Source organism: Mustela nigripes, chromosome 14 (genome assembly GCF_022355385.1).
Source record: "Mustela nigripes isolate SB6536 chromosome 14, MUSNIG.SB6536, whole genome shotgun sequence".
Classification (NCBI taxonomy): Eukaryota; Metazoa; Chordata; class Mammalia; order Carnivora; family Mustelidae; genus Mustela; species Mustela nigripes.
Window position 1 is genome coordinate 28,330,583 of NC_081570.1, and position 19,966 is coordinate 28,350,548.

General features: G+C 50.5%; 1 long non-coding RNA gene across 1 annotated transcript in view; it reads right to left on the reverse strand.

The window, feature by feature from the left end:
- Positions 1 to 5,709: 5,709 nt before the first annotated feature.
- The window catches only part of LOC132001635 (uncharacterized), a 114,210-nt gene continuing 99,953 nt past the window's right edge, over positions 5,710 to 19,966 (reverse strand). Inside the window, exons 2-3 of the long non-coding RNA XR_009399643.1 lie at positions 6,268 to 6,380; positions 5,710 to 6,155 (exon numbers count right to left, since the gene is read on the reverse strand). This is a non-coding gene — a long non-coding RNA (uncharacterized LOC132001635). The remainder of the gene's footprint in view (positions 6,156 to 6,267; positions 6,381 to 19,966) is intronic.

Here is a 19,966-nt window from a genome sequence, read left to right on the forward strand (position 1 = left end):
CCTTCGGGCCTTGTCCCTCCTGCTGCCCATGGGCCCCATCCTTGCCCTGAACCGAAATGTTGATCACACTGGTGTCCAAAGGCAATGGGGCCAGGGTGGGGGAGGGTGATCACATGGTAATCCAAAGGCAAAGAGAAGAGGCTTGAGGTCTTCCCAAATGTCCCAAACGCAATAGAACGGATGAAGGCACAGACTCTCGGCCACATGGCCTGAGTCTGTATCCAGGAGCTCGGTCTTCCAGCTAGGCAATGCTGACAACGTGGCTAACCTCACTAGCCTCATCTGTAAAATGGGAACAGAAATGGATTATCGATGGCCTCGAGTTTGGGGAGAATTACCTAAGAAATCCATGGGTGTCACTCGTGCCTGTCACAGTCAGAGCTCAACAGACATTACCTCCCATCCTTATCACCATCCTATGGTGGATTCCAATCACGACGACCCACGGACCACACTCTTGGGACCCAACGCAGCCCCCACCTGGCCTCTCTCCAGGAAGCTTTGTAGAAGGTATTTCTCAACTTAGCCAGTCCCAACCAGCTAAGCAGGCTGGCCTGGGGATTCTCCAAACATACAGCACCATCTAATCTTCGCACCTCCATGAGGGAGGCTTCGGTATTGCCCAGGTGGGGAAACTGAGGCCCCCAGAGGTTTCCCCACACACAGACCCTGTCTTGATGTTCTTTCACTCCCCGCCTTGTCAGAGGCTCCCATTTACAGCAGAATAAAAATGACAGCAAGCGTTTCCCATTGATAGGTGCCAGAGACCACTTGGCACTTTCTACGCTTCATCCAGCCCCAGGCTCATCCTGTCCGCAGGTGGTGGAACCAGGACTCCACCCCAAATGCTCCTAAGCTCCAGCCTCTTCCCCAGGCACTCACTGTGATCCTGAAGACCTTTAGTTCTCCCACTTGAGTCTCCAGATGTTCGATCCTGGACCCTGCTGGGTAACTGTCCCACTGGCTTGAGCGAGAACAGCATGGAGCAAGGGGGGATGGTGTCCCAGGATCCCAAGCCCTACGGCTCCCTCCAGGCAGCCCCCGGGATACACAGTCCGGGCTTGCAGAAGACCCTGACTTTGGGCTGCGGCTAAGGTGACCTTCAGGCCCCCACCATGGCTGGCTGTGGAATGAAGGTCAAACACCTAGCATACACAGTTGCCAGGCAGAAAAACACAAGGAGCCCCAAAGGCTGATGGGAATCTCTCTGAACGTAACAGCCAAGGACACTGGCTTCAGAGGCACACAGCCTGAGGTCGAGTCTCAGTCCTGCCATTCACTTGCTCCCAGACCTTAGGCTAGTCTTGTCTTCTTCCCGAGCCTCAGCCTCCTCCTCTGTGAAGTGGAGACAACAGCTCTGCCTCCCGGGGCTGCAGAGAGATCAAGCATGGGAAACACCAAACAGACCCTAGAGTCCAAGAAATAGAAACTCACTGTCACTCACATTCTGCTGTAAATGTGATGCTCTGAGACAAGGCAGGGAGTGAAGTCAAGTCAGGACAGGGGCTGGGGCCGGCAGCCCCGGGTCTGTTTCCCCACCAGGACCCAGAGTCCCACCCAGGAGTTTCTGGTGCCTTCCACCTCACCCCGCCCTTGCCCTCGCTCTCCCCGCCTGCAGCCTCTTCCCGTCACCACCTGATTCCGTGTCCCAGCTGGGTGCGGTGGCCCTTCCACTGGAGAGCAGAACTGAGTGCTGTTAGTCACGGCATGGAGAGGTGCCATCCATCCGGGAGGCCAGGGGGACACGGGAGAGGTCATCTCCATTACAAACTGGCTATGATGAAGCCATTACTTACCGTAATGGGATCCTTTCAGTCGGAGGTGACGCCTGCCACAGCCGATAACGCCTGCCGCGGCTCCCGCAGCCGGCGGCTTGCAATAACACGGGCTCTCCCCTCTGTGACAGGTTCAAGCTCTCACGCTCGGCAGAAAGTCCATTTTCCAGCACAACTGGGTACACTTCCCTGTGACAAATGCCTGTTCGCCTTTAATCTGTTACGAGCCGAAGAGGCCCAAAGGAAGCAGTCCATCACGGGGAAGAATGTTTTCATAAGTGCGCTCTTGGAGGGCCCCTGAATGAGGGGGGCAGTGCGCGTGCCGGCTGTCTGAGTACTTGTGGGGGGCCCTGGGGGGCCCGGAGCCACGTTTTAGAGGAGGGGGTGGGCCAGGGTGTGAGGGTCTGCGGCAAGTGGGAGGTTCTCACAGGTGTGTGGGACATGCCTTTGTGTGTCTCTGCCTGGGAAGGGCAGGGAGCGTCCCTGCAAGGGTGCGCGTCCTTTGTGTGTGTGGGGGGGCCTGCAAATGTGTGTCCGTGAGTGAGGGCAGGAGGTGGTGTGATGTGTACCGTGTGAGAGGAAAGGGGAGAGTCTGGAGGTGTGTGTTCAGATGCGCGTGTCAGGATATCAGGAGCCTCCACTGGTGTGCAACAGCATCCAACAGTAGCTCCATGTGTGTATGCATGCGTGTGTGCGCATATGCATGAGTGTGCTACAGCATAAGGCCCACACAAGGGCCTGGGGATAGGTAGGGCTGTCCGGGTAGAGACCTCTGTATGTGCACATGATGGACTGTAAGTGTATGTGTGGTACACGCATGTGAGCATTCAGGTGTACACCCGAAGCAGGCAGAGTGGGACTTCACAGTATACCCAGCTCTCCCAGGCCTCCTGGGAGGATGGGGCCGGGGGAGCATTGAGCACAGGCCCCTCGGTCCTCATAGCTCAACCAGGCTTTGTCCCAACACCTGGGAACTGCCTGGCTGAGGATTCGCACTCAGTTGGGGATTGGGGACGGGGGGGGGGGGAGGAGGGTTCAGAGGCCAGAGTGCCCTCCTCCTACCTAGATTCTGGGTATAGTAGAGTCAGGGTGGCGCTCAGGATGGGGACTGAGAAGTTGCACTCAGATCCAGGTTGAAGCCATACACGACGAGAGCCCCGTCTGTCCGAGGATGGCCATGGGCTGGGAAGAGCAGCCCAGAGAGGCTGCTGGCGGTGTTGGAGCCGCCCATCCAGCCTGGACCAGGAGGAGTAGGAGTGGGACCACAGGGAGCACCGACGGTGGGGAGAAGGGGCAGCTTCCCCCCATGCCCGTTCCGTGCTTGTGCCCCACCCCTCAGCAGGCCCTGGGACACCGGTTTACAATCTGAATCCCCCTGGACGTCCCAAACCACCTTTCCCAAGGACGGACTCAGAACCAACGCCCCCAGCCGCAAACATGTCTGCACGGTATTTATAATGACTGTGAGCCTGATTATTACGAATAGCTAATCCACATCAGGTAAGTGCATGGGTTTCATGCACGTGCTTGCATTTGTAAATATCGATTCATAGGGAGAACAATGGCGTCTTGAATCCCTGATGCGAACTTCCCACATGTCATCAATGATAACATCGAGACCTCACCGAGGAAGGTGAGGGTCAGGGCGGGCAGCTAAGGGCAGCCAGTCCCAGAGCGGACAAGCAGAGGACCTGGCCCTGAACTGGGGTCCACCTCTAAGGAGCCCCGTCCGGGAGGTTTCCAGCAAAGACATCACGTTTCCCCCTCCTCTCACCCTGGAGCCTCATGCCGGCCCAGCTGAAGGCAAAGCTTCGCTGTGCACTGGTTCACTGACGGAAACCACGCTGAATTCATTCAGCAATCGGATTGGGGGAAACAGCTCGAGTGGAAGCACTTCGGCGGGAAGCAATAGCAAAGTGCCAAGGAAAACCTCCCGGTCACAAACCAGTCCACGAAATACAAAGTACCATCTGTAAAGGGTCTCCCGCCCAAGGTCACACAGCCTGTGATGGTGGAGCCAGGATGCGGGCCTCTCTCCCGGAGATCCCGGAGAGCCCCAGCTGGGGACCGGCATGACCTTGTTCTCATTTCAAAGAGGACACACCAGAAAATGTATGGTTGTGTTTTCTGTTGAACGTTTAGTGTTCAAAGAAAGATATGTGCAAAAGGAGTGGTCAGGACAAACCCAGGGGAGGCTGAGGATGGACAGGAGGGGCAGGCATGAGTGGGTCCTTTGACCTTGAAGATGTTCCATGTGACCTTGAGGGCTTAGGGGTGGGGAAAGGGGACAAACTCTGAGTTGGTGAATGTGAGGACAGCGAAAGGCAGGAACTTGCAGAGAGAAAAACAGAACTCAGAAGGAGGGAGCAGCTGGCCTGGGAAATGGATCAGATAAACCCCGATTTATTCTTCAGAGCTCAGACCAAATGTCACTTCCTTCGGGAAGCCTTCCCTGACCCATCCCCAGGTTCTCACTGCACAGTACACCGGCCCCTGAGACACAATTTACAACCAAACCACAGCTGGCGGAATGCGACATTGGGTATGTGTCTCCCCTACTGGGCTGTGTGCTCCGTGAAGGGCGGACGGCACCTAGGAACCCCCCGTATTCAGCATAGAACTCTGCACACAATAGGAAGACAATGAACACTTGCTGAATGGATGAATGCGTGCATGCTCAGGGCAGAGCTGGGGCTCCCCTCCTCAGGCTCCTACAGTCCCCTGGACATAGCTCTTCACTGCCCCTTCATGCCCAGCCACTGGCCTCCCTTTCACAGTCTCAAACTCACAACCCGAGGGCCGAATCTGGCCTGGGAATAGATTGAAAGTAAGTGATCTTATATATTAAAAAAAAAAATCAGTATATTAATTTCTCTTGAAGAAGAGGATAATCTGGCAATACAAAGACATCTTTTCACTTGACAACAGAATCAGGTGGAGTTGAGTGGCCAGTGTCCCCCAGTAGCTGGGTCCCAAGGCTCCAGATGGCCGAGACCCCCCAGGTGCCTACCCTTCTCACCCCAGACCTGCGGCACTCATCTCTGTGCCCCACCCAGACACTGTAGCATTTGGAGTTGGGACCTCCTGCTCTGTCTGCATCAAGCCTGCCCCCGCTAGACCCTGAGCTTGTTCAGGACCGAACATACACTGCACGGGGCCTGGCACAGAGCGGAAGAATGCTAAGTATTGGCTGAATAGGTGAAAAGAAGCCAGAGCAGAAGGAAGCCGCAGTGGGGTGGTGAGACCAACTGAAGCAAACCTGGGTGTTAGGAGAAGAAAAAGCCTTCTCTGAAGGAACGGGAGCACCAGATTATACGCTTTTTTAGGGATTAGCTGAGAAAAGATAATTGAGTGTACCAAACACTTTGTATTTTGTCTCATTAGCTGCTGTGATGCTTGCCATGCTTAACGTTGGGGGTGGTGAGTAGGTTAATCTCATTGAACTGATTTAATAAATAGAAATCCATTTTTAAATATCTCCCAAGGATGGAAATCATGGTCGCGGTGTCCTGGTGCCGACTGCCAGGGACTCTACTGCCACCTGGTGGTGAGGTGTACATATTGCAGGAAGAGTGTTCTAAAGAAAATCCTGCCAAAAGCCACAAAGAAGGTTCAAGAACGGGGAACCCTCCCACTCCCAGGCAGAAAAAAAACCTTGGCAAAAGGAAGGAACAAAGTAGGGCATAAATGGCTAGTTTAAAAGAGAAATTAAATTAAGTGTACTTCAAACTACAATGACTGAGTTTTTGAGGTACCTGAGTCAGTTAAGGGCGCCTCAACCCTCTAGGAATTCTTAACCATAATCAAGACTGACATAAATAACTAATTCTAGGAAGACTGAGGCCCAAGTTCAGACCTGTCAAATCAGTCCTCTGAGTGTGGGTGTTGCAGGTTAAGTTGAACTAACCACAATATCTGCAATATAGGCCAGACATCAAGCAAAATGCTTTACTTGGTATTTTTTCCCAGGAAATCTCTTATTATTACTATTGTGTTTTTTATATTAATTCCAATATAGTTAATATACGGTGTTATACTAGGTTCATGTGGACACTATAGTGATTCAACAATTGTATACATTACTCCTCCAGTAAATCTTTACAAAAATCTTTTGGAATAAGCCCTATTATTACCCCATTCTGCAGATCAGGAACTTGAGGCTCAAGGAGGTAAAGTCTCGTGCCCATGGTCAAAGAGCTAGTGCACGATAGAGAAAGGACTCAGACCTGAGTCAGGCCGGGCTGACTCCAGACTCTGCCATTTTGTTGAAGGCTCCTACCAGCTCTAGACCCAAAGTGACCCCTTTGAGATTCCAGGCTTCCCCCCAACACCCCACCCCCTGAAATAAGCATGTCCTCTTCCAGTAGCTGCAGCAGGTCTCTGGAAGGGAGAGATAAAAATACAGAGAAGTGTTAGCCTCACCTGCCTCACACCTCAATGGTCCCCCTCACCCCACCTGCCCTCACCCTCCAGAGGTTCCCCTGGGCCCTACCTGTCCCGTCCTGAGCCGGGTGCCCCAGTCCCCCGTCTCTGCCATGCTGAGTCCACAGCCCTTCTGGGCAGCGTGGAGCCTCGTTTGCTGATTGGCAAGTTCACACTATGGGCCTGCGCTCCAGAGAAAAATACAAAACCATAATTGTCCCCAGATTAGCTTGTGTTCTTTGTGGAAAGAAACAATACACAGCCTTTGTGTTTAAAGAAAAAAAAATTACTGAAACAAAAAATTTCCAGTTCACACTCTTTTGAATTGAGAGAAATAAGTAAACACTATTTCCCAAATCTGTGTTCACTGGGAAGCCTCCTTTTATTATATTTATGCAAAAACACGAGCCAAATCTCATCCTACGCCACTATAAAACACATTCGATAATAAAATGCAAAAGCTGTTTGCAAAGAATTACAGAGGATCAAGTTCTAGCCTATTGTGAGGAGTATTTTAAAATTAAGAGTTTTAAGCTTCATGTATCCCAATTTTATTTTGCAATAATCCATGCCTTTAACTTACCCTGTTTATATTTGCTCCGAATAATGTAGCCAAAAATCCACTGAACATTGATTGTGAAAAGGGTAACTCATTATCTGCTTTTGCCCAGAAATAACTGAGGAAGAAAGGAAGGTGTTTGCTTGTGTTCCCACAATTCTTCGGAAATATTTGCTTTCAGACATTTTGTAATATTGCGAAGTGTGCGTATTTCTGCATGGGAGCTTTGCAATTTTAAAAAAGATACCAAAAGGAGCAGAAGGGAGGCTAAGGAGGTCTGCGTCTGTACCCCTGTACCCCAGGTCACAGCAGAGCCTAATCTGCATGCCCACCTGGGGAATTCTGGAACAACCCCACCACCCACTCCCAACCCCCCCCCCACCCCCTGCTATCCTGGGAGAATTTACATAAAGAGCCAGCAGGGAGGATTTAGGGTGGTTGCTAGAAGGATTTCACACACTACACCCACAGCCATGAAAGGAGAATGGAGACCCAATCCCTGGTGCTGGGGTGAGTGTGAGGACACCCTGGGGAGGATGGTGGGTGCAGGAAAGCCACCCTATGACAAGGGAGTCCATGAGTATACAGCTCACTGTGACAGTGACCTGCCAGCAGCCTCCGTGGGGCACTGGGAGCCCTGGTCAGCCAGCAGCCAGGATGGACCGTCCCACTATTGCAGGACGAGGTTTAGCTCCTGTGCCTGCTGACCAGCTCCCAGGGATGGGGCTCCCCCAACCTCCCAGTCTCTACAGAAATCCCCTGGAATCATAGACCATAGAGGCTCAGACCTCTCCCTCTTTGGGGTCCAGCAGAGGTGCCCAGGGAAACCCAGGAAACGATGGGCAAGGTCTGGTTCCGGCGCCTGGCCCCCACCCGTGCCCTATTCCCTCTCTTTGACCTCCACCCGCCCTTCCCTTTCCGCTCCCGACATCCGTCTTGCTCCATCTTGCTCGCCTTCCTCTTCCCGCGACCGCCAACAGTCACATTAAAACTCTCTGACCTTTACGTAGCATTTTTTGCTCTTTGAGAGCACTTTTTCTCACATGAACGCTTCTTAAACTGGGGGGCACACACCCTCGGGGCTCCTGTCCACGGGCCAGGGAGTTTACAGAGCCACGTGACAAGCATGGCCCACCTTGCCTGCATTAAAATTACCCAGTGGTAAGGAACTTAGAGCGCTCTTTGTGTTACCAGAAACAACACGGATCTTGGATGCAACAGAGTGCAAACGGCACATCAAATTTTAAGCAGCAGCATAACTTCAAATACCTTGTGAGCTAGCAGCAGGCTGCTTCAAGTTCCGCCCTCAAAGCCCCAGGGTACCTGTTTACTCACTTTTGCCCTTAGGTTTTGCTTTGGTGGAAAAGTTGGAGAAGCTCTGACTCACTTTATCATATAAAATCCTCACAACAGCCCTTGAAAAAAGTGAGGCAGTCTTAGAGAAGCAGGGATAGGGACTCAGGGAGGCTGAGTAACTTGCCCCCAAGTCACCCAGCCAGGACTGGTGATTTCCAAGTCTACAGCATCCTTCAAAACACATAGGCAAACACGTGCTTCAAGCCTGTAGAGCTTAAACCCAGGCAGCTGTAATTCTGACGTCACCCGCAAAACCCACCATCAACCCTGGATCCCCAGCCACAGAGGCTGAGGGCAGGAAAGCTAGGGCTGTATTGTACCCCCTCATTCTTGCTGGTAAGACTCGAAGGGCAAGAGGCAGACATACAGGGACAAGGGGGGGGCCTGGCCTCTTCCTCAGTCCCCAGTGCCACACCGTGTGAGGCTATGAAAGGGATCCCGCCCTGGAGTCAGGAGGCTGGAGTGCCAGCCCAGCTTCTCCCCCAGGAGCTGTGTGGTGGGGCAGGTGTCTTCCCCACTCTGGTCCTAGAACAACAAGATCCCTCGAACTTCCAGGGTCCCAGAGCCAGGGCTCTGGGTTCCAATCCCAGGTTTCCATCTACCAGCTGGGTGGCCCTGGTGTGTCCCTTCCCACGCTCAAGCCTCAGTTCCTCTTCTGTAAGTGAGCACACAATCCAGGCCTGGCTCACGGGATTGCTAGGAGGACTGAGTGAGCTGATTCGGGCAAGGCCCTTAGAAGAGGGCCTTGTACTGAGCAGCACTCAGTATACGTGAGATGTATACAAATGAGGGTAACGAGGGTCAAGTGGAGACCCCAAGGACCCCCGCCCTAGCATCAGTGTGCCTGATTGGTGGGGGGGCAGGGAGAGAGGGGGGAACCACACAGCCTGCCCCTTCTTCCCACTCCTGCTGCATCAGACTCAAAAGCTGCCCCGTGGTTTGTTCGCCATGGGTGGCAAAGTCTTTCTGGGGTGCAGGGCTCAGGTGGGAAAAGCTCTTATGAGAAATCGCTAGCCACCCCCCCACCCCCAGGTGCCTTTGCTGGTGTCTGCTCAACAACCACTTACTGAGCATCTTTTCTGGGCCAGACACTGCCTGGGGCATGGGGGATGCCTCCATGGAGAGCGAAGCCAGACACAGTCCCTGTGGGTCTAGAAGAGAGACAATCAACCCACAGTGCAATGACAGGGGTGGTCAGTTCAATGAGGGAAACCAAACCAGAGGAAAGGGACAGCAGCGGGGAAGGAGATTAGATATATGGTACTTCGGGAAGACCTAGTAAATGAGCAAGCTTACCATCGACTGATGGTAAACCATTGACTAATACTATTTGGCCACTCAAAGCTTCTGAGCACCGCTGTTTCCCTGGCTGGGGAAACCGCTGGCGTGACGGCCACCCAAGTGACCCCAACAGCCTGCAAGGAAGAGGAGGAGAGTGCGAGCATAGCTGAAGGGGACAACCTGATATCAGTGGGTATCCACCTTCGGAAAGATGCCAGAGGCGATTTTCCACGAGGAAACTCAGGTTGAAAATAGGAAGCTGGGATGGCTAGGTGGGTCCAGACAATTGCCTGGTGCTGACTCCAAGGCATGTCATATGCACGAGATAAGAGAAGTCTCAGAACCAGCTTCAGCAATGAGAAAATCATCTTAAAGCTGGATCACTCACTTTCCAAATTGTGAAATAATGGCTTGAATTCAAATTTTCCAAGATAAACTTAGTGGTTTGTTTGTTTGTTTTAAAGATTTTTATTTATCTGAGCGAGAGAGAGAGAGAGAGAGAGAGAGAGAGAGAGAGAAAGCACATGAGTGGGGAGGAGGGAGAGGGAGAAGCAGGCTCCCCGCTGAGCAAGGAGCCTAACGTGGAACTCGATCCCCAGACCCTAGGATCGTGACCTGAGCCGAAGGCAGATACTTAACCCACTGAGCCACCCAGGCACCCAGTGTTTTTGGTTTTTACCATTAATTGAGATAGAACTATTCTATGTTCAGTATTAGAATTATTGGTACCTTATTTTATTATCAGATATTTAAATGTTCCTGCATAGTACATGTCTCGAAAGATCATAACTGCAGACAATTCCAATCAATACAAACACATCAGACCCTTTAAAGTAATATTTATAACATTGTAATATTATAAACAGTATTTATTCGAAAATAAAGAGACAAGTTTATGGGATTATCTAAAGAACATTCTCGGGAGAGGAGACAGCAAGGGCAAAGTCCTTGAGAATGAAACAGGCTAAGGGGTTTGGTTTTATTCTCAGTGTGAGAAGGCAGTTTGCTCTTTCGAGAAACAGATGTGAATCATGTCTAGTAAATTCAATCCAGGAGTCCAGAGCATTGACCCACCTTGTCCAAGATCACTCACCATCCTAGTTTCTTCCCGTCCTATTGAGACAGAAAAAAGCCCAAAAGACTACCTAAGAGCCCAGTGCATGTTCAAAGCTCTGTCTTCATTAATAGAAAGGGGGAAAAAAAAAACTGCACAAATGAACACGGCCTCCTCCTCACGCTGAACAGTTAGCCGTATTTAACGTACAGATCACAGCAGCAGGTAACTCATACATGGTTAGTAGCAAATGAAAAAATCAAAGCAAAATAAGTTAAAAAGAGACACAGCAAAGAAGAGAATGCTTCTCCTAATTAAGCCTTTTAGAATGCTTCAGGCACCCCGGAGGGCCCGGGGAGATGCCAGTCTCAAGCTTGCCAGGATTTCTGATGCTGGCATATCCCCCATGAGGACAGCCACAGCTTCTCTGACGCCTCCTAGGAGTTCAGGGGGGGTCACAGGCCAGAGATGGCTGAGGTGACATGGGGCAGGTGTCGCAGGCTGGCCGTCGTGGGAGGCGCCTTTTCAGGGTCTCCTTCACACCCCCCCCCCAAATCCTGGGAAGTTAGGGATTATCCTTCCCATTTTACAGATGAGAACACTGAGTCCCAGAGAAGTTAAGAAACTTGCTAAAGTGAGGAAGTTTGCATTCATATGAATCCTGGCCAATTCAGGAAATGTGTGAGCTCCCAGTTGAGAACAGGAGACTGGAGGCTAGAAACAGTGAGGCCAAGATTTGGAGAGAGGAAGAGGGACAGAGGAGTCACACGGTAGAAGGACAAGACAAGGCATCTTTCTCCCAAATCTCACTCAGACCTCATGGCTGCTCTGTGGGACAAGGACTATTAGTTCTACAGTCACACTCAGAAGCCATGATGGACCCGCCCAAGGCTGCCGGCCACAAGCAGGGGCCAGAGTCCGGCCAGGTGTGACAGGCCACACAGCCCCCACGGCTGCTCTGCACCTGGTCACGGCACCTGGTGGTGGGACCAGGCTGTCCTGGGATCACAGCGCCTGGGATGCGGCCTCAGCTTTTCCAGTGACTTCCTGTGTGACCTTGGACCCAAAGGTCCCCACTCTGAGTCGGAGTGCCCTCATCCATAAAGTGAGGAGGTGGATGGGCTGATGTCCCTCTTGACAGTAAGCCTCGGGGTCTGTGAGAATCATTAAGCCAAACACAAAGTGCTCAATGGCTGATTCCTCCCACCCCAGGCAGCACGCAACAAGGGTGCCTTGACTGTGTCCCGTTCTCTCCCTGATCCTCCGCATCCCTGGTTTTGGAGATACTGGAGGCTCCCATCCTGGACAATCAGAGATCTGCCCCTCATCTTTACCTTCCCCCCACCTTCCCTGCCCTCACATCTGCTCAGCATCAAACCCAGTCCCCTCCGTCTCATTACTTCGCCCCCAAGAGGTGTGCCTGGGCTCTATCCCTCTCTACCTCTCCCGCCAGCCATGCAGAGCCTTCCGCCTAGTCCCCTGGCCCCAGTGTCTTCCATGAAATGGCTGGAGGGATCTTTGTCGGACCAGATTTTTTGCATGCTCCAAACCCTTCAAAGGCCCACGGGGTAAGTCCCTAAGCATGACATCTGATATTCAACACGCTTTAGGATCGGATGCTAGGCCGTCTTAACACATTTCCATCCACCTCCCTCCTCCTTCTCACTCCCACCTCCATGTCAGCTGGGCATTCTGCTTTTCCACTGAACTGCCCCCTAGGCTCTTCTTCCAGACTGGAATTTCCAGCTCCCTCCTCCTCTCCACTCCCCTCCCCTCCCTCACCTGGTTCCAAGGCCTTCCTCCCAAGCACCCCAGAGAGGTCGCTGTCCTTCCCTCCTCTCTGTTCCCATGAATCTTTTTACAACACTTTGTACAGACCATGATTTATTCGTTTCTGAATCTTCAGTGCCTGGCACGCAGCCTGACACACAGAATGGATGTAGATGCATATTTGATGGATGAATGGAAGTTTGACATCTCATTCCCTCATGGGCCAGGGATTTGTTCTCGTCTAGATTGTCAAGTTACCCAAGAAAGCTCTGTCCATCACCCAGAGCAGCACTGCCTGCACAGGCAATGCCCCCCAATGTCCCCTTCACCCACGTCTGGGCTTCATGCCAGCTTGATGCCTGGAAGGCTCCCTCTCTCCCTCTCTGGTTTGTGAGGACACAGCTTCTATCTCCTTTTCTCCGTCCACCTTGAACCCCAAGTCCCTGGGTCCAGGGGAAGGCCAGAGAGGAACAAGATGAAAAACCTGTGGCAGGGGGACATGAGAAGTTACCAGAACTGGTTCCTGAGATTCAAACATCCATGTTTTAGGAAAGATATACAACCAGTAAGATCTACCTAAGTGAAGATCCAGCCAACAATGAAAGCCCACACTACATGAAAGCCCGTGACAACATGGCTATTTCTGGGTTATGGCTATTTCCATGGTTCGCTGTAAAGGGGGAGAGAGAGGTTCCTAGGGGATCAAGTGTGCATGACCTGAGTCCATTCTGGCAAACATGGAAGGCTCCGAATGGCTATACACCAAAATGTCAAGGGGTCTATTTGTGGATGGGGGGAGATTATGGATCATTTTTATGTTCGTCTTCAAACTTTTATACTTTTTTTTACAAAGAGCATAAACTTTTCTGTTCAGAAAAACAATAATGTTGTCTTCATATTGGAGGAAGAGGGCAGAGGGGAGAGGAAAGGAAGAAGAGCTAAATCAGAAATGGATGAACACAAATGTAACTGCCCCCAGAAGACCCTTCAAGCTTCTCCTCCCAATCCACATGAGGACCCCAGGCCCAGGGAAGATTCCCAGGTCTTGACTCCAGCACTCACCACAGACCCTAATCTCCCGCCTCCCGCCTACTCCTCTAGGACCCCTGTTCCAGCAACATTAACACTCAGCCCCACCCCCCAGGATGATGCTGATGGCTCAGGGAGCTCATCGAGACTGTTGGCTCAGACCAGCTTCCTTGTTTATCTGACTCTGAACAAAACACCAGGGCAGGAACCCAACCCCTTGCACTGGTACCCATGATGGGGGACTCATGCAGAGACACTGCATTGATGGCCAGCTCGGCACCATCTGAAGACACATTCCTGTAGGGCATACGATGAGAACCCAGGATGGAGGGTTCAAATTGATTAAAACGTGGACACAAATCTGCAGGGCTCTGGGGTTCCCTACAGAGGCTGAGGATCCCGGCCCCTCGCCCTGCTCTAGTGTCCGCATTGCACTGCTCTGGTTAGTTAACCCCCCTACACCTTGGTTTCCCCACCTAGAAGTGGGCGTGGTAATAACACAGGCATCACAGGAGGAGTGAGAAGGCTGAACCAGACTACACATGGACAGTACTTAGTGTGGTACCCAGCACGCAGTGGCATTCAACAGATGACAGCTTTCATTACTGTTAGCAGAACTGTCCTCATCCTGCACTGGGTAGGTCATAGACATGCCGAGGCCACTGGCAGTCCCGCTAACAATGGGAGCCCGATGTGTCCTCATCGGTTACCATTAGGAGGCTGGCAACGCCTGAGGGACTCTGACGGAGGGAAAATCAATTGGGGTTCATGCACGGAAGAAATAACTACATTTGTCAGGGGACGATTTTTGCACAGAAGAAATATGAATGGCTCCATTCAGCTCATCCTCTTTCCTCCTTGAGAACATCTAGCCTTATTAAAAATATAATGAGGAGCATGGTTGCCACCTTCATCATGGCTAGTTGGAAAGCAGGAGATGCCAAGGAAAAGGAGGGAAGAAAGGAAACCATCTATCTGCGGGAGTGGGGGGGCACGGGCAATGCCTCGGGATGTTGCTCAGGAGCTGCAGGGGAAAGAAGATGGTGTGTGCTAAGCACCAAGAATGCTCCAGCCAGGAGTCAGGTGCAGGGGCCCCATGTGGGCCCAGGACATGGTCCTGGATCATCTTTTGGTACCAGAACCTCTCCTCTTGCCTCCTGAATCCCATATGTCCCAGCCTATGGCTCTCAACTCAACCACACAGATGTCTCCAGCCTACCATGGCCAGGCCCATCCAGAGGTGAGAACCTGTTTTTTCATTCAGTCCACAGGTCTATGTGGATCAAGCTGTTGTAGACCCTTGGGACCATGTCTTTTAGTCAATGAGATATGGCAGGTGCACAACTAAGCCCAAATCATGTCAACCCATCATGTCATGTTTCAGCTGAAAAATCTTCTAGGGATCCTTAGTGCCTACATGACAGTATCTGAATGCTTGAGCATTGCTTCTGAAACCTCTCACGATCAGTCATAATAGATCCGCTCCATGTCATATCCAGCCCCATTCCTCCTCCTCTCCACCACTCGGCCTCCCCTACTTTGGCCTTGCTGAGCACCAGTCTGTTGATGCCTTGGGGTCTTTGCCCATGCTCTACTCCTTTCTTTTTGACAAACTTCTGCCCCTCCTTTGACATCCTATTCGAGTGTCCTCTCCCCCACCCATCTTCTCAAGCAGCCCCCAAAACTCTTGGTCTCTTATTTCTGTGTTCCCAGAACAGTGGATGCAAATGTTTATTCTAGCACCTATGATACCGCTTCATGTATTTTTATGTTCATCTTCCCCCCCAACAAAGCTGTGAGCTTTTTGAAGGCAAGATCCATGTCCTATGAACCCCTTAACAATATAAAGTACCTGGCACACAGTAGGGGTTCAATAAATGTGTAAAAAAATACAAATGGACAATAAATAGAAGAAAAAGTGCTCAACCTCCCTAGTAGCAAGAGTAATGCAAATTACAATAAAAACAAAGTGCCATTTTTACCTACTGGAGATGCAAAAATTGTGAAAGATTGATAATATTTGGTTCTAATGGAGATGGAAGGGCATGGGCTGGTGGGGGCCCATGTATTGCTACAATCATTTGGAAAGAACAATATTTCCATGTGCTAACAATTAGGATGTGTATACCCGTTGACTATTCAATATCACTACTGAGAATTTATCCTATAGAAATAAAAGCACCAGCATATAAGCTGGGGTAGCTGTCTGTTGCTATGTAACAACTTGCCCCCAAAACTTAGGGGCTTGACACAACACACATATATTATCTCACAGTTTCTGTGGGTCAGGAATCTGGGCACTGGGTATTCTGGCTCTGGGTTCCTCGCAAGTTGCCCACCAGGGTTGTGGTCATTTGAAGGCTTGACTGTGGATGGATCTGTTTCCAAGCTCACTTATAGGGTTGTTGGCAGAATTCAGCTGATTCAGGGCTTTTGGTCAGAAGTCCTAAGTTCCTCACCAGTGGTGGACCAGAAGGCCATCTTCAGTTCTTTGCCAGGTGGCCTTGTCTGTGAGAGCAAACACATGAGACTACCCAAAGAGAAAATATCAAGAAGGCAGATGTTGGTATTTTTTGCAACCAATTATAGGAGTGAATCCTATTAATTTTGCTATATTCTATTCAGGAGAAGCAAGTCACTAGGTCCAGCTTGCATTCAAGGTGGGGAGAATACACACGGCATGAAGATAGGAGGTGAAAGTCATGAAGAGTCATGTCAGAAGCTGTCTACCACAGTTCACACATGTGGATGCATGTGCATGTGTGTGTGAGAGAGAGAAAGAGAGCATGAATCATGAAGAAAGTTATCAAAGAACACCCCAAACCCTTAACAAGGGTTACTGGCTAAAGGAAATAGGTTTAGATAGATAGGAAAGATAGGATTTTTTTAATTACTTTGATTTTTTATTTTGTTTTTTTTAATAAATCTCTTTTTTGTTTGACTTTTAAAATAAATAGACATTCCTTTTATAACTTAAAAATTAAATGAATAATAATATGAGGTCATCAATGCCAAAAGTGTCCTGGAAATTGAAAGAGGGACAATTCATCCTAGCTTGGAGAAAGGTGAGGAGAATCAAGGGAGGCTTCATGGAGGAGCCAGTGTTTGAAGTGAGCCTTGAAATATGAGCTGGGTTGGGATGTGCAGAAACAGCAGGACGGGCATGGGGAGGGACGAGCACAACAGAAGGCATGTTAACTGTCCCAGGACCAAAGACTAGTCAAGATGACACAGGTAGACAGAGCACAGGCGCACAGCTGAGGCACCCAGGCCAACCTGGCACATGTCTCCACCCCTCTGTCCAAGTTGCTGCAGAAAGTTCTGTAGAGACTTAGGCTGCAACTGAACCACTGGGTATCTACAGAAGGTTCTAGACCTTTGTACTTGCTCTTACTGCGGCCAAACTCAAGCCACAGCACTGATCCCAGTCTGAGAGGCCCTGGGGGGAAACCCTTAGGAGCTTGAGCCCCTCCAATTGGGTCTCTCCAGAGAAACACTGCAAAGGAAGGAGAAATGCCAACATTGTCCTTCTCTCTTAATGGCTCCCCTTAAGGGAGCCCTCCCAAAGACTAAGTCCACACTGTGGTTGTTCTGAGGACAAACCCCTTTACATCTCCTTAGCCATTAACTTCATTAAATTCACCAGCGCAGAGGGAACTGACTCTATCAGTACCACAGACCTGGGGCTGGCCCCAGTTCTGTTATCCCTTGGACAAAAGGGAAATTAGAATCAAAAGGCTGGACTCCAGAAAAGGGTCTTGGTTATTAAGTAAATGTAAACTACAAAAAATTCATCCTTCAAAGATTCCTTGATCACCGGCTCCTGGACAGGCCCCATGTTGGGCTCCAGGGAGGAGGAGAGGCAAGACCCATCTCCCTACCCTATAGGAGCTGTATAGGGATCAAGAGATAGGATGGTGTGGACCATAAGGGAGATGGGGAATCAAAGATTGGTTTTACCATGAGGAAGAGATGCATGGACTGGGTTTTGAAGAGTGAGTAGGAGTTTGGTAGAAAGAAAGGGAAGACAGGCACTTCAAGTGGAGCCAACAGCACAGGCAAAGATATGGCATCTGGACCTGCAGTTCAGTGTGGCTGGAACTTGAAGGAGGGGGCAGGGGAGGAGACAGGATTGGCAAAAGGTGAAAGAGGAAATGTTGGTAGGGTCACCAAGTGAGGAGTTTATAAGGCCATGTGTAACAAGGCTTCTTTACTGTAACCCAGGGGTTTATGGCTCATTAAAGATGGTAGTAGGAAGCAGAACCTTTAGAGAGAGAGATGGGGGTATGGGGAAGAGAAGACCAGAGAAGGAAGAGACTTTCATTTACATCCTTCAGGGTGTTTTATAACAAGTCTGTATTACTATTATAATACATTGTTAGTATTTTAAACTTTCTCTCTTGGCTAGTATCACAAATAATTCACAACAGCTGACATTTATCACGGACTCATGAACATGATTGTGCTCATCCTCACACTAGCCCTTGGAGAAAGTTACAATTATCCCCATCTCCCAGATGAGAAACTGAAGGCCAGAGAGAACAAGCAATGCTGAAGGTCACACATGCACAGAGACAAATGTGCCAGAATTTGAACCTGGGTCTGCTGATCCCAAGCCCATACTCCTGACACCCACTCCGTAGCCTCCTGGGAGCACACGTGACAAGGAGAGGAGTTCATCACTTTCACAGAGGCCCTGAAGTCGGAGACAAAGCACAGACTCAGGACAGCAGAGCCACACTCAAACCATCTGGAGAGCCTGTTGCCCTGGGCACGGAGCCAGTGTGCCAGGATGGAATGTATCAGGCACAGATGTGAAATCCTGGACTTGGGAGTAAAGCCCTGCCCCAGGACAGGTGGGAAGTGTGTGTCCTGCCTGGGATTGCACACCCTGCTGAGATGTGCACACCCAGAAGCCAGGCCTGTGTCCCATTGGAGCTGGGAGACAGTGGCTGATGGGATGAGCTCCAGGCTGACTTCAGCCCATGCTTGTGGGGACTCCCTGGCTCTTTTGTCCCCATGGTCATCCCTGCTCATGTCTCCTCTGGGGGTCTGGATGAAGCTGAAGCCCAGCCCTGAAAAACCCCAACCAAATGACAGGCTGAGATACGGTTGGGACTCTTGGGGATGTGGAGGAGCCCACTGTGTGACTTCAGGGAATTGCCCTAAGTAAGTTATTTTTTAGAAGCCCCTTCTCCAGGATTGAATCTTATCTAGAAACCAGTACAAGAAACTAGGTAAGAAGCCGGGTTTGGAGGTGGGGTGGGCAGACTCTCTGCTGGTCTTTTTATGTGCCGTGCCCACCCGACCCCACCCCCTGGCCCCAGATCTCTGAACACACTATGAAACCCACTGAACTAGATCCCTTTGCAAAGCTTCTGGTTCAGAAAATACCCTTTGATCCCTAGTGAATAATCACAGAACACACTAACACCTATTGAGCACTAACTATGCCCCAGGCACTAAGCTACGGGCTTCACACAAATCTTCTCATTTAATTCTCATCAGAAACCTACGAAATGGGTTCTATTACCTGGCAGAGACTGCCCGCTGCCCACCAAACTCTCTTCTCCCCCATCTAATGACAACTGAGGCCAAACACACAGCCAAACTACATTTCCCAGCGTCCTTTACAGCGAGGTAGAGCCACGTGACCAGGCTCTGTCCAATAGCACGTGCGCAGAGGCGACTGCGCCATTGCCCGCCCGGGCGGCGAAGGCAGTTAAGTGGAGCCCCCCACCCTCTCTCCACCTGCGGCCTCGGACTGAGACCAGGGCCACCAGAGCGACTGTAGAAGCCTGGCGTTGAAGTGGTGGGTTGGGGGGGTCCCTGAATTTACCCAGTGTGGCAGCGCCCTCTGCTGACCTGGAGCCCACCCACCTGTGCCATTACCTGAGTGAAATTGCCACTCGTTTTTAGCCACCACCGTGTAGATGGGTCTGTGGGGCGCGCTCTGACCTTCCAGATCCTCAGTCCTCCGAGGAGGAAGACGGAAGAGTTGAAATAACTTTCTAAGATCACCTAGAGAGCGGCAGAGTCTGGAGCCATTGAGTCTGACACTAAATTGCCCGCCCTCAATCCATGACACTCATTCACACACACACACACACACACACACCCCGGAGAGGGTAATAAAATTAGTAATGCCCAAACTTGGAGCCCCCGAGATGTCCTTCAGTAGAGCAGGGGAATGGAGAAGTAAAGTGTGACACATCCACCCAATGGCGTTATTCAGTGATAAAGAGAAATGAGCTATCAAGCCGCAGAAAGACATGGAGGGACCTTAAATGCAAATCACTGAGTGAAAGAAGCCAATCTGAAAAGGCTATGTACCGTATGATCCAACTATCTGGCATTCTGGAAAGGGCAGAACTATGGAGACAGTGGTTGCCAGGCATTCAGGAGGAGGGAGGGATGAATAAGAGGAGCACAGAGATTTTTAGGGCACTGGAACTACCCTTGTAGGATACTGTAATGGTGTCATTTGTCAAAACCCACAGAAAGTATAGCACAAAGAGTGAACCCTAATATAAACTGAGGACTTCAGTTAATAATAACCTTTCAACTTTGGTTCATCTATTATAACAAAGGTATCACACCATCACAAGATGTACACAATAAGGAAAAGTGAGGAGGGGATATAGGGGGAAATCTCTATGCTTTCCGATCAATTCTCCTATAAACCTAAAACTTCTCTAAAAATAAAGTCTATTCATTTAA